The 12,421-nt window shown below is 41.4% G+C and overlaps 1 protein-coding gene across 1 annotated transcript in view; it reads right to left on the bottom strand.

Moving 5' to 3' along the window:
• tmbim1 (transmembrane BAX inhibitor motif containing 1) overlaps positions 1-712 on the bottom strand; it is a 59,434-nt gene extending 58,722 nt beyond the window's left edge. Inside the window, exon 1 of the mRNA XM_008110276.3 lies at positions 371-712. The gene's annotated coding sequence lies outside the window, so the exon portion shown is untranslated. The remainder of the gene's footprint in view (positions 1-370) is intronic.
• Positions 713-12,421: the final 11,709 nt, after the last annotated feature.

Below are 12,421 nucleotides of genomic sequence, written 5' to 3'. Positions count from 1 at the left end.
TCTCAGTCCGGATTATCTACTTTGAACTGGATTATATGAATCTGCACTGCCAGAAAATCCACTTCAGATAACAGCCAACCAGGTAACAAGCAAATTCTGTCTTCTGTACAACCCTTAAAGGCACAGAAACTGTCTCCAGGTTTCATGTTGGCGTCCCTACATTGTGGTCTTTTAACACCACAATTAGGGGAAGTCGTGTAAATGCTGAATTTTGAGAGTGCTGGGCAGGAAGGACAGGACCAAAGGCCAGACTTTGCATAAGCTGCCCTGAGTCCCTTCGGAGAGATGGAGGTGGGGTATAAAAATAAAGTTGTTATTATTACTATTACAGTAGAGTCCCGCTTATCCGACTTCCGCTTATCCGACGTACCGTATTATCCGACGGGAGTCAGCTCAGTGGTTGCTAGCACAGCAGGCCTCTCCCATCGGAGCATCCAGCCTGCATTGCCGCGTCTCGCCCTTCCTGGCAAAATGCAGCGGGCTTCTCCACTCGTTGGGAAGGGCGGGAGGACCTCTGCATGTTGCTGATACTCAATCAGCTGTTCTGCTCGCTGGGAGGAGCGGGGGCCCCTCTGCATGTTGCTCTAAGCAGTTTCTCTAAGAAGTTTCTCTAAGCAGCAACACTTTCGGCTTCTCCGGTCGCCAGGAGGAGTGGAAGGCCGTCTGCATGTTGTTGCCTAGCAACACGCAGTCAGCTGCTCCACTCCCCGGGAGGCGCGGGGGGGGATCTGCATGTTACTGCATAGAGAAACTTCTCTAAGCAGCAACACTTTCGGCTTTTCCAGTCGCTGGGAGCGGAGGGCTCCCTGCATGTTACTGCATAGAGAAACTTCTCTAAGCAGCAACACTTGGCTTCCCAGGTCGCTGGGAGGAGTGGAAGCCCATCTGCATGTTGTTGCCGAGCAACACGCAGCCAGCTACTCCACTCGCTCTGCATGTTACTGCATAGAGAAACTTCTCTAATCAGCAACACTTAGTCGGCTGCTCCATTTGCCAGGCGCTGAACAGGAAATGGTGAGAGCCCTGAATGAGCTACAAAACATTCTTGCATTCATCTTATAGGAAGGGATGGCTGTTTTCACTCTAGTGTTCACATAATATTGCTTCTTTCCCTTTTAGAGAAATAATACCTGTCCTTTATTTTGGTTCTGCTTTATGGTCAGGCATTCATATCCTAAGCACTCAAGTACCCCAGGGCAGTGGGAAAGCAGATGAGATTAAAACTACAGTATGTTCACAAAGTCGGACTGAACCTGAAGAAAAACTGTTGAGTTAATGCTGCTTTATTTCTCCATATCTGACTCCTTACACTTCCAGAGGCCCTATTTATTGAACTGCTTTTTCTGTGGATTTGTTATAAAACATGATGTTTTGGTGCTAAATTAATAAATACAGTAATTACTACATAACATTACCATGTATTGAACTGGTTTTTCTGAGGATTTGTTGTCTAACATGATGTTTTGGTGCTTAATTTGTAAAATCATAATGTAATTTGATGTTTAATAGGCTTTTATTTAATCGACAATCCATACTTTGATGATGATGATGATGATTATTACTATAAGACCACTTCCTATGTTCTTATGTTCCATGTTTCCAGAAATGCAATGGGCTTGGTGATGGCAAAATTGATTCATATTTGATTCAACAAGTTATGTTCTGGGGCTTATCATTCAGCTTGTCCTGCTTTCTCCTGAAAGAACATGTTTACCATTTTGATGTTGTTGATATTGTTGTTGTTTTTTTTTGTGTGTTCAAGTCATTTTCTACTTATGAGAATTTTATTATGGGGTTTTCTGGAGCTGAGAGTGTGTGACTGGCCCAGTCGGTTTCCATTGACAAGAGAGGAATTGAACCCTGGTCTCCAGAATCACAATCTGGCACTCAAACCACTCAGCTGTTATTATAGCTGGCTCTTTGAATATTCAAGCAGACACTGTGTAGTGTCGCGCTTACTTCAAACGACCGGCATGAAAACAGATCAAAGGCATCTGCTATCAACAGGATCTTTATTGAAGAACACTCGACTTAGGCAAAGTCGAGAATGGCATAATGTTTACATTCAATCCTCTTTATTACCTTTGTTACAACGTCACACCACACGTAAATACCATCACCACAGACTCACACCACGTGTTAACATCATTGCTACAAACAAACTACTCATTAAAATTGTTTTGGTTTTCTCTCTTGAGTTTCCCATGCTCCGTTGCCAGGTGTTCTGTTGGAGCTGTAGAGGAGTGTAAAATGTTATGGCTCCGATTCAAGAGCTTGCAAACTCAGCTCTTGGAATCGGTCCCATGACAGTGTAGCACAGTTTTCTTAGACCGAAATGGCCACATGTCAGTAACACAGTCCAGGCTGGATTAATGTAGTGTGTAAAGGCAGCCTTGAAAACAAGAGCTAGACCAGAGCTTTCCAAACAATGTGTCAGAACACGTTAAATGTGTTGGCTGCAGTGTAGAGGTGTGTCACGCAAACGTAATGAGAAATGAAAAAATCATCAAAATGTATGTTATTATCCTAAAAATTATAGATTTTTAAAAATATAAAATGAAAAGTTTTCATGAAATATGTTGTGTCCCCATACATTTAGTCCCCTTCCACACAGCTTAATAAAACCCCACATTATCTGCTTTGAACTGAGATATATGGCAGTGTGGACTCAGATAACTCAGTTCAAAGCAGATATTGTGGGATTTTCTGCCTTGATATTCTGGGTTATATGGCTGTGTGGAAAGGCTCTTATTTTAGGTATGTGTCAGTATCGCTTATAAGGTGTTAGCTTACCCTCCAGTTTGCTAGTAAAATTGAATTATTGTGTTGCAAAATGATGTATGTCTAAAACGTGTGTCACCAACATGAAATATTTGGAAAGCTCTGAGCTAGACTGTTAACTAACACGTCAGGTGACAGATATTGCTAATGCTAAAATATCTACACAGGTTACTAAGGGCCCTTCCACACAGTCATATAACCCAGAATATCAAGGCAGATAATCCATAGTATCTGCTTTTGAACTGGGATATCAGAGTCCATACTGCCATATAATCCAGTTCAATGTGGATTTTATACAGCTATATGGAAGGGTCCTAAGTATTTTTAGCTATTTTACATACTGTGGGATCAAAAATACATCTATTGTGCAATGTGTCTCTGTATTTGAAGCTCAAAAAGCAGGTTTGCATAATAAATGTATATGGTGTACAGCCAACCCCCAATTTTCATAGGAGTTGGAGCACAGCTCCATGCAATTGAAACATTGTACATATTTCCAAAAGCATTGAAGGGTCATAAGTGGAAATAAAGGGCAGCTATTGTAGTTCTGGAAGTGGAGGAGAGTACACGCCATGGTCTGTGGCTCCTTTGCCAGCCTGCCTTTTTCTCCACTCACTCTCCCTACTTTCCCTCACTAGCTTGCTCTCTCCCCTCCTTGTCTGGTGCAGCAGAGGGAAGGAAAACGTAGCAAGCAATCAGTTGAGCAGATAAAGAAATAGGGGCCCAGTTCCTCCCTTTCTTTGCCTGGGCAAAATGGGATTGGCTCCTTTTCTTGTTGCTACATGCCACAAGTGTTTGTTTCACCTAGGCAAAGGAAGGAAGGAAGGAAGGAAGGAAGGAAGGAAGGAAGGAAGGAAGGAAGGACGGAAGGAAGGAAGGAAGGAGACAACACTTTTTCTCGGCCTGCCCAATTGCTCTCTTTCAGTAAGGTAGGCACCAAGCAATTGGGCAGAGAGTGAAAGGGAGGGAGGAACCAGGCACCCTTTTTTTTCCTCTCCCTGCCAAATTGATTGGGAAACCCCAGGGCCATCCAGTCTAACCTCCTATCATTCAGGTTATTACCTATAAAGCTCTAAACAGTTTGGGACCTGCCTGTCTTCGTGACCACGTCGTCACGAAGTCCCCTATGAACCTATGCAATCTCTAAGATCTTCTAGGGAGGCCCTCCTCTCGCTTCCATCTTCCTCACAGTTACGACTGGTGGGGACGAGAGAGAGGGCCTTCTCGGCCATGGCCCCCCGACTCTGGAACTCCCTCGCCAAGGAAATTAGGTTAGCACCCTCGCTACCTTCCTTCAGGAATCAGTTAAAGGCCTGGATGTTTCGGTTGGCTTTTGGTTAGACAGTCATTAAATAATCAGCCCAGGATGGTATTATTCTATCCTGTATTTTATTAGGTCCTTACTGTCTATGCACTTAACTTCATCTAAGTAGATGATAGTACTGCGCCTGGTGGTTGACTGATACTATCAACTGTTTTATTCTTGTCTTACATTGTATTACTGCAAGACAATTTATTTCAGAAAAGGAGTTCTGGCACAGGAGGCAATGAGACAGAAAATCAAGTCCCCTGAGAATACAAAAGCAAAGTTTATTTTCACATAGCTATGAGAAGGCGGGACAGCTGTACACCCCAAAAGGTTTGTACTTGCAAATGGCTGCCACAAAGCATGATGTCGTAAACAAAGGGTATATATCTCGGCTTATCTAAATTTGACCAATTACTGAGGGTCTTCTTCACCTCCACACCTCTTTGGCACAAGTGGTGTTTGTGATCTCACTTGTTGATCTCAAGCTAGCATTTGGCCTTGGAACTTTCTGGAGAAAGGTACCAGCTCAAGAGAAACGGAGGGGCACAGGTTCTTTGTTACTTTGGCTCATACAAAGAGCTTGTTGTCTATATATGAAGCTAATATGATATAAGCAGAGGCAAAGCTATATATGCAAAAGTCTACTAATTTCTGGCCCATGGTTCCTTCATTACTGTTTTTATCTTTTATACTGTGAATTGTATTTATATTGTTTATTTCGTCAATGTTTTTTGGGCCTTTGCCCCATATAAGCCGCCCCAAGTCCCCACGGGGAGATGGTGGCTGGGTATAAATAAAGTTTTATTATATTATTATTATTCAGGAATACACCATCCAAGCATTCGTGATAGATGTCCACCCAGCCTCTGCTTAAAAACCTCCAGAGAAGGAGAGTCCGGCACATTCTGAAGAGGCAGCATATTCCACTGCTGAACAGCTCTTACCAGCAGGAAGTTCTTTGTAATGTTTAGGTGGAATTCCTTTTTCTGTAGTTCAGTGGTTCTCCACCTGTGGGTCCCCTGGTGTTTTAGCCTACAACTCCCAGAAATCCCAGCCAGTTTACCAGCTGTTAGGATTTCAGGGAGTTGAAGGCCAAAAACATCTGGGGACCCACAGGTTGAGAACCACTGCTGTAGTTTGAATCGATTGCTCCATATCTTAGTCTTAGGAAGAGCAGAAATACACTTGTTCCATCCTCAATATGGCAGTTTTTCTAATATTTAAACTGGCTATCATGCCCCTCTTAACTTTCTCTTTTTCCTAAGCTGCTCTGCAGGCTTCCAGACCGTGTGCCACTTTGGTGGTCCTCCTTTGGACACATTCCAGCTTGTCAATATCCTTCTTGAATTGTGATTCCCAGAACTGGACTTGTTTCTAAGAAACCCATGTTGACTTTCTTATGCTCTGGGACACAAGAAAAGCAGCAAGCAATCAGGAGGATGCAGGAAGGAAGGAAGGAAGAAATCCAGTGCCTATTTTGTTTACTGTTTTCTGATTATTTGCTGCATTCCTCCCCTTGAACACACAGGCAGGCAGAGAGAGGAGGGAGGGAACCAAGTCTGCCGGATGGGTTGCTGACTGAGTGCCCAACCAACCTCTCCATGCCTTTCCCTGCCACCCTCCCCACCCACCTGCTGCTTCTGCTGCTGTCTTAGGTCATTTTTCATTTACAATCCCTACTGTGCATTTCATTTCATTTAGAAGCCACATTGTGCATTCACAGTCTTTCAGTCTCACAAGGCTTGCAGTTACTATTAAAATGGTGTTAGGCAGCAGCAGAGCAGTGGCAGGAAATAATTAGTATATAATAAAATCTGTGGACCTAATAAAATTATTTCCAAAGTTCTTTTCTAATTTCTTTTTCTCATACCATAGATACGCTTGCCAATCCCTTCTTAAGTCAAATACCCCCAGTTTCATTTTTTTGTATTTTTGTATTTATTTTGTAAATCAAATATATATGTTAGGGTCATTTTATTACATCAGCTCTTATACAGATTTGGGAAAATTATAAAAATAGATTTTACACAAAAACTCTGCTATGGATCCCACCCTCAGAAGCAGGACAAAGAAGGCAAATGGGTCAAGACAAATGGCTGGTCTATAGTGAAATACTGAAGAAATAGAATGGAAATGTCGAGTTAAAATTGCAAGAAGAATTAAAACAGATTGACAAGAATATACCTTGTCTCCACCATAGACAAATAACATAATATTTCAATAAAGATAAGAAAATAGAATTCTCAGAAAAAGATACTTTTTGGGACAGGATAATGAAAACAGACAAGAAGCTAAGAATATACAAGAATATACAAAAAACTCTTAGAATGGTTGATTGAAACAGAATTTGTAAAAGGCTTCTAATATTGGACATGCAGTAAAAATAGAAGACTAGGGGGAAATCTGGAATCAAAATTTAAAATTTACCTACTCATATAATTTAAAAGAAAATTGGTACAAAATGATGTACCAATGGTATATCACTCCGCAGAAGCTGGCAAAGGGTTACCCAAGCATTCAAGATAAATGCTGGAAATGTGAAGAACACAAAGGCACCTTTTTCCATATGTGGTGGATGTGTAAGAAAGCCCAAAATTACTGGAAAGAAATTCAAAGAGAAATACAGAAGATGCTAGAAATAAAACTACAGTTAAAACCAGGATATTACTTACTGGGAATTATAGACATAGAATTGGATAAAAACAAAGAGAGACTACTGAACTATTTGATGACAGCAGTCAGAATAAACTATGTCTGCTATTGGAGAACAAAAGAAATTCCTTCAAAAGAACAACTGATGTCTAAAATAATAGATATAAAGTCTATGGATAAATTAATGGATTAGAGTCTAATAAGAGACTATATGATGAAAGAAAACATAAAATTGATAATATAATTAAATTGAAGAAAATAAGAGAAATTTGTTCCCAAAAAAGAAAACAAGAGGGTCAGCAATAATTAAGAAGACATAAGAAAATAACAATAATAATAATAATAATTTTATTTGTATATCCCGCCCCATCTCCCCGAAGGGACTCAGGGCGGCTTACATGGGGCCAAGTCCAGGCAACAGACAATATAAAAACACAACAATAAAACAAGTCAATCAACAATAAAACAAATCATAAAACAAATGATGTCACATACGATAAATGTACAGTAGAGTCTCACTTATCCAACATAAATGGGCCGGCAGAATGTTGGATAAGCGAATATGTTGGATAATAAGGAGGGATTAAGGAAAAGCCTATTAAACATCAAATTAGGTTATGATTTTACAAATTAAACACCAAAACATCATGTTATACAACAAATTGGACAGAAAAAGTAGTTCAATACGCAGTAATGCTATGTAGTAATTACTGTATTTACGAATTTAGCACAAAAATATCACACACAAGTTTTAATTGTGCGAAGGCCCTCCCAGCCACCGCCCACACCTGAGCATCAAGTGTCAGCGCTGAGTCCAGGAGGACCCCCAAACTGCGGACCTGTGCCTTCAGGGGGAGTGCAACCCCGTCAAGCACAGGTTGCCACCCTATGCCCCAATCAGATGTACGACTGACCTGGAGGACCTCTGTTTTGTCAGGATTAAGTTTCAGCATGTTCGCCCACATCCAGACCAACACAGCGGCCAGACACTGGTCCAGTATCCGAGGGGCTTCCTTGGATTTTGGGGGGAAAGAGTAGTAGAGTTGGGTGTCATCCACAGTGGAGAACACTGGAAGTTTTCTAACTCTTTATTTTTTTTCTGCATACTTCTTTCTCACTTTCTAGTTCCCTTCCCCAGATCCCTAGCAAATTAGGCGGGTTTCCTCCCTCTTTTTCCCAGGTTCAAATCCAGGGAGCGGAGTGAGCGCCCGCTGTTAAGCTCCACCTTCTGCCAACCTAGCAGTTCAAAAACATGTAAATGTGAGTAGATCAATAGGTACCACTCAGGCGGGAAGGTAATGGCGGTCCATGCAGTCATGCCGGCCACATGACCTTGGAGGTGTCTACGGACAATGCCGGCTCTACGGCTTAGAAATGGCGATGAGCACCAACCCCCAAAGTCGGACACGACTGGACTTAACATCAGGGGAAACCTTTACATTTTATAATCCAGTATCTGATCCCAAATTATCTGCTTTGAACTGGATTATATGAGTCTACACTGCCATATAATCCAGTTCAAAGTAGATAATCTGGGAGCAAAAACTGGATTATATGTCAGTGTAGATGGGTCCTGAGATAAGAGAAGAAAGAGACACGAACATTTTAATAGCAGCTGGAAAAGCATTGTTATACAATTCATCAACATTGTCCCTGCCAAATCAAGACATTTGGAGCGTATGGAACAATAAGTAGCATACACCATAATGAAGATATGTAGATAAATTTTAGGTCTACTCTGAGGCCCCAGAGAAAAAAATTAAATTCCCTTCGTATGTAGGTGAAAGGGGGAAAAGTGAACCCCAGAATCAACTTTCAAAGTTTCAAAGAGATCTGGAGATTGTGCAGTAGTTAACATCCAGCTGCAACTCATTCCATATTCCTAACATTATACACAGTTAATCTCCACCAGGTGGCAGATGTTCCTCATCTATATGTTGCACTTAAGGAAGATTTTTGGTAACAGTTTCAAGTTCAATTCCAGCCCTTAGCTCTTGAGAAGCCTTCTACCGTAGTTGTCGAAAGCTTTCATGGCTGGAATCACTGGGTTGCTGTGAGTTTTGGGGGCTGTATGGCCATGTTCTGGCAGCATTCTCTCCAACAGAGCCTCTGAAGATGCCAGCCACAGATGCAGGAGAAACGTCAGGAGAGAATGCTGGTGAAAAACTTCGACATACGGCCTGAAAAATGCACAGCAACCCAAGACTAAAGACCTTGTAAAACTACAACTCCCATTATTCCATACTATGGAGCCATGGCAGTTAAAGTTGTTGAAACTGCATTAATTCTACAATGTATGTGAACACTGTGGGTCCTTCCACACAGCCATATAACCCAGAATATCAAGGCAGAAAATCCCAAATATCTGCTTTGAACTGGGTTATCTGAGTCCACACTGCCATATATCCCATTTCAAAGTATATAATGTGGGATTTTATTCAGCTGTGTGGAAGGGGCCTAAGTCTCATAGAATTACCCATCTATGCAGCTGATGAAGATGCAATCATCTTTCAAGGGTCTTTGCATTTCCGATGTAGAAACCATGTAGCTGAATGTCATCTTTCCATCAGATGCTCTGGTCAAGAATATTGTCTTACAGCCATCATTTTTTTTCTATAGTGGACGTTTATAGTGACCCAGCAACTCTTATTCTAATGAAGCATCTTTGCTGTTGACAATTCTATGACTCCAGAGAAAATATATTCCTGCATTTCTATGTCGGCAAAGAGTTTCATTTTTCTCACTAAGATATAAATAGTAGCTGTTCCATGAAATGGATAAACATCCCTTGATAGGAAGTTAAATGTGACTCAAATGCATTATCTTGCTAACAGAAAAAAGTGAGGCACTTGAGCGAATCAATTTTCATGAACCCAATTCTATCAGATCTGCTTTGCTCACAATCGTATACAGTGAAATTGCAGTAGTGAGGGTTACTATGTCTTCCAGTTCATAGTGTGTGTGTTTTGAGAAATTCCCATGGGAAAGGGCTCATAATCTCCCAACTGTCAGGATCCTATTAAAAGAGAAAAATATACAAGAGAAAGTGAGCAAAATGAAAACTTTAGTGACTCTAGTACACTTTTGTCTCCTCCAGATTTTTTGAGAAAGCCCACCAAGTACTGCAAATGGTCAAAGGCTGCAAGAATTAAATTCCAACACAACTGGGAGAGCCAAGGTTAAAAATTCTTAATTTAGAGAGGTTCTAGTAGATAGCAGTTTTATCTGTTTCAGCAGGCGGCCTTAAAAAGCCTGACTTGGTCACAGTGGTCCACACCTTAGTTACATCCAGATTGGACTACTGTAATGCACTCTATATGGGGCTGCCTTTGAAAACATCTCGGAAGCTGCAATTAATGCAAAGATCGGCAGCCAGATTGCTAACTGGAACTAACTTCAGGGAGCATACTACGCCCCTGTTAAAACAGCTCCACTGGCTTTCAATAAGTTTCCAGGCCCAATTCGAAGTGCAGGTTATCTATATATATAAAAGGATAAAGTTGCGGGCGCAGTGACTATAACAACAAAACTAAACATCCCAGAAATACGAAATTTGGCAACACAATGCAAAAGGCTTGCCTCCAGGTTACAACAGCACAACCACACCACAAAACCACAATCCAGACCCACAACACTCACAACAACGCATCATGCGATAACAACACAACTAAACTCCCCAGAAATACAAAACTTGGCAACACAATGCAAAAGCCTTGCCTCCCAGTTGTAACAACACAACCACACCACAAAACCACACAGGACCCACAAAACTCACAACAACGCATCGTGACTATAACAACACAACTAACGCCCCAGAAATACGAAACTTGGCAACACAACGCAAAAGCCTTCCCTCCAGGTTGTAACAACACAACCACACCACAAAACCACAATCCGGACCCATAAAACTCACAACAATGCATCGTGACTATAACAACACAACTAAACGCCCCAGAAATATAAAACTTGACAACACAACGCAAAAACCTTGCCTCCCGGTTGTAACAACACAACCACACCACAAAACCACAATCCGGAACCACAAAACTCACAACAACGCATCGTGACTATAACACAACAAAACGCCCCAGAAATACAAAATTTGACAACACAATGCAAAAGCCTTGCCTCCAAGTTGTCAGAACACAACCACAACACAAAACCACAATCCGGACCCACAAAACTCACAACAACGCATCATGACTATAACAACACAACTAAACGCCCCAGAAATACAAAACTTGGCAAAACAATGCAAAAGCCTTGCCTCCCGGTTGTAACAACACAACCACACCACAAAACCACACCGGACCCACAAAACTCACAACAACGCATCATGACTATAACAACACAACTAAACGCCCCAGAAATACGAAACTTGGCAACACAACACAAAAGCATTCCCTCCCGATTGTAACAACACAACCACACCACAAAACCACAATCCGGACCCACAAAACTCACAACAATGCATCGTGACTATAACAACACAACTAAACGCCCCAGAAATACAAAACTTGGCACACAACTAAACGACCCAGAAATACAAAACTTCGCAACACAACACAAAAGCCTTGCCTCTCAGTTGTAACAACACAACCACACCACAAAACCACAATCCAGACCCACAAAACTCACAACAACACATTGTGACTATAACAAATACAACATTTGACAACACAACTCATCCACCTCCCCAATCCCTACATTCACACTTGGCCTCCAAAAAAACAATTACAATAATAACAATGACAACAACAACAACAATAAGAATCAACACCATCACAGGCAAGAAACAGCCAGGCACTGAGGCTGAGAGGCCAGTCAGTGCTAAACTGGGCCTCCAAAAAACAATACAGTAGCATCTAACATCCAACCTTCATAATCACTACAACAACAATAATAATAAACACCTACACAGGCAAAACAAAAAAAAAGACTATTGTACCACAATAAAAATATAAACCGCACTCAGCAGAATCAGACATTACAATTAACAACAAACCAAAGACAACAGGGATCTCAAGCAATTATCAATCAACACAAAAATTGAAGAAGGTAACAGACTTCAAATACTACTACTAATGTGAGTATAAAGAAGGGTGGAGGTCACAGCATCAATACAACCTAATGTAGACTGACCAACACCACCAGACTAAGCCACAGCAACGCGTGGCCGGGCACAGCTAGTTACCTATAAAGCCCTACACACTTCAGGTTCAACCTATCTTTGAAACCGTATTTCCTTCGATGAACCAGCATGGGTTCTAAGATCTGCTGGGGAAGCTCTTCTCTCGATCCCACCACCGTCCCAAATACGGCTGGTGGGGATGAGGGAGAGAGCCTTCTCAGTGGTGCCCCCCCACCCCCGCTCTGAAATGCCCTCCCTAGAGAGATCAAGGTAGCCCCCTCGCTTCAAACCTTCAATTCCAGTTTAAAAACATGGCTTTTAAAACAAGCCTTTGATCTTACAAAGTTGAGGACTTACTGTTGGTGTTGCTTCGGCACTGGGTATGTGTCAACTGGAAACAATCTGTTGTTATTCACAGCTATGACCGCATTTTATGCATTTTAATGGTTTATATTATAATTATGTATGTGCATGATTATATTTTTATGGTTTTATCATTTTAGATTTATATATTGTCAATATGTGGCACTTTGCTGTATTTTGTTGGC

This window comes from Anolis carolinensis, chromosome 1 (genome assembly GCF_035594765.1).
Source record: "Anolis carolinensis isolate JA03-04 chromosome 1, rAnoCar3.1.pri, whole genome shotgun sequence".
Taxonomy (NCBI): Eukaryota; Metazoa; Chordata; class Lepidosauria; order Squamata; family Dactyloidae; genus Anolis; species Anolis carolinensis.
Note: the sequence above shows the minus strand (reverse complement) of the source record. Positions and strands in the feature narration are given on the sequence as shown.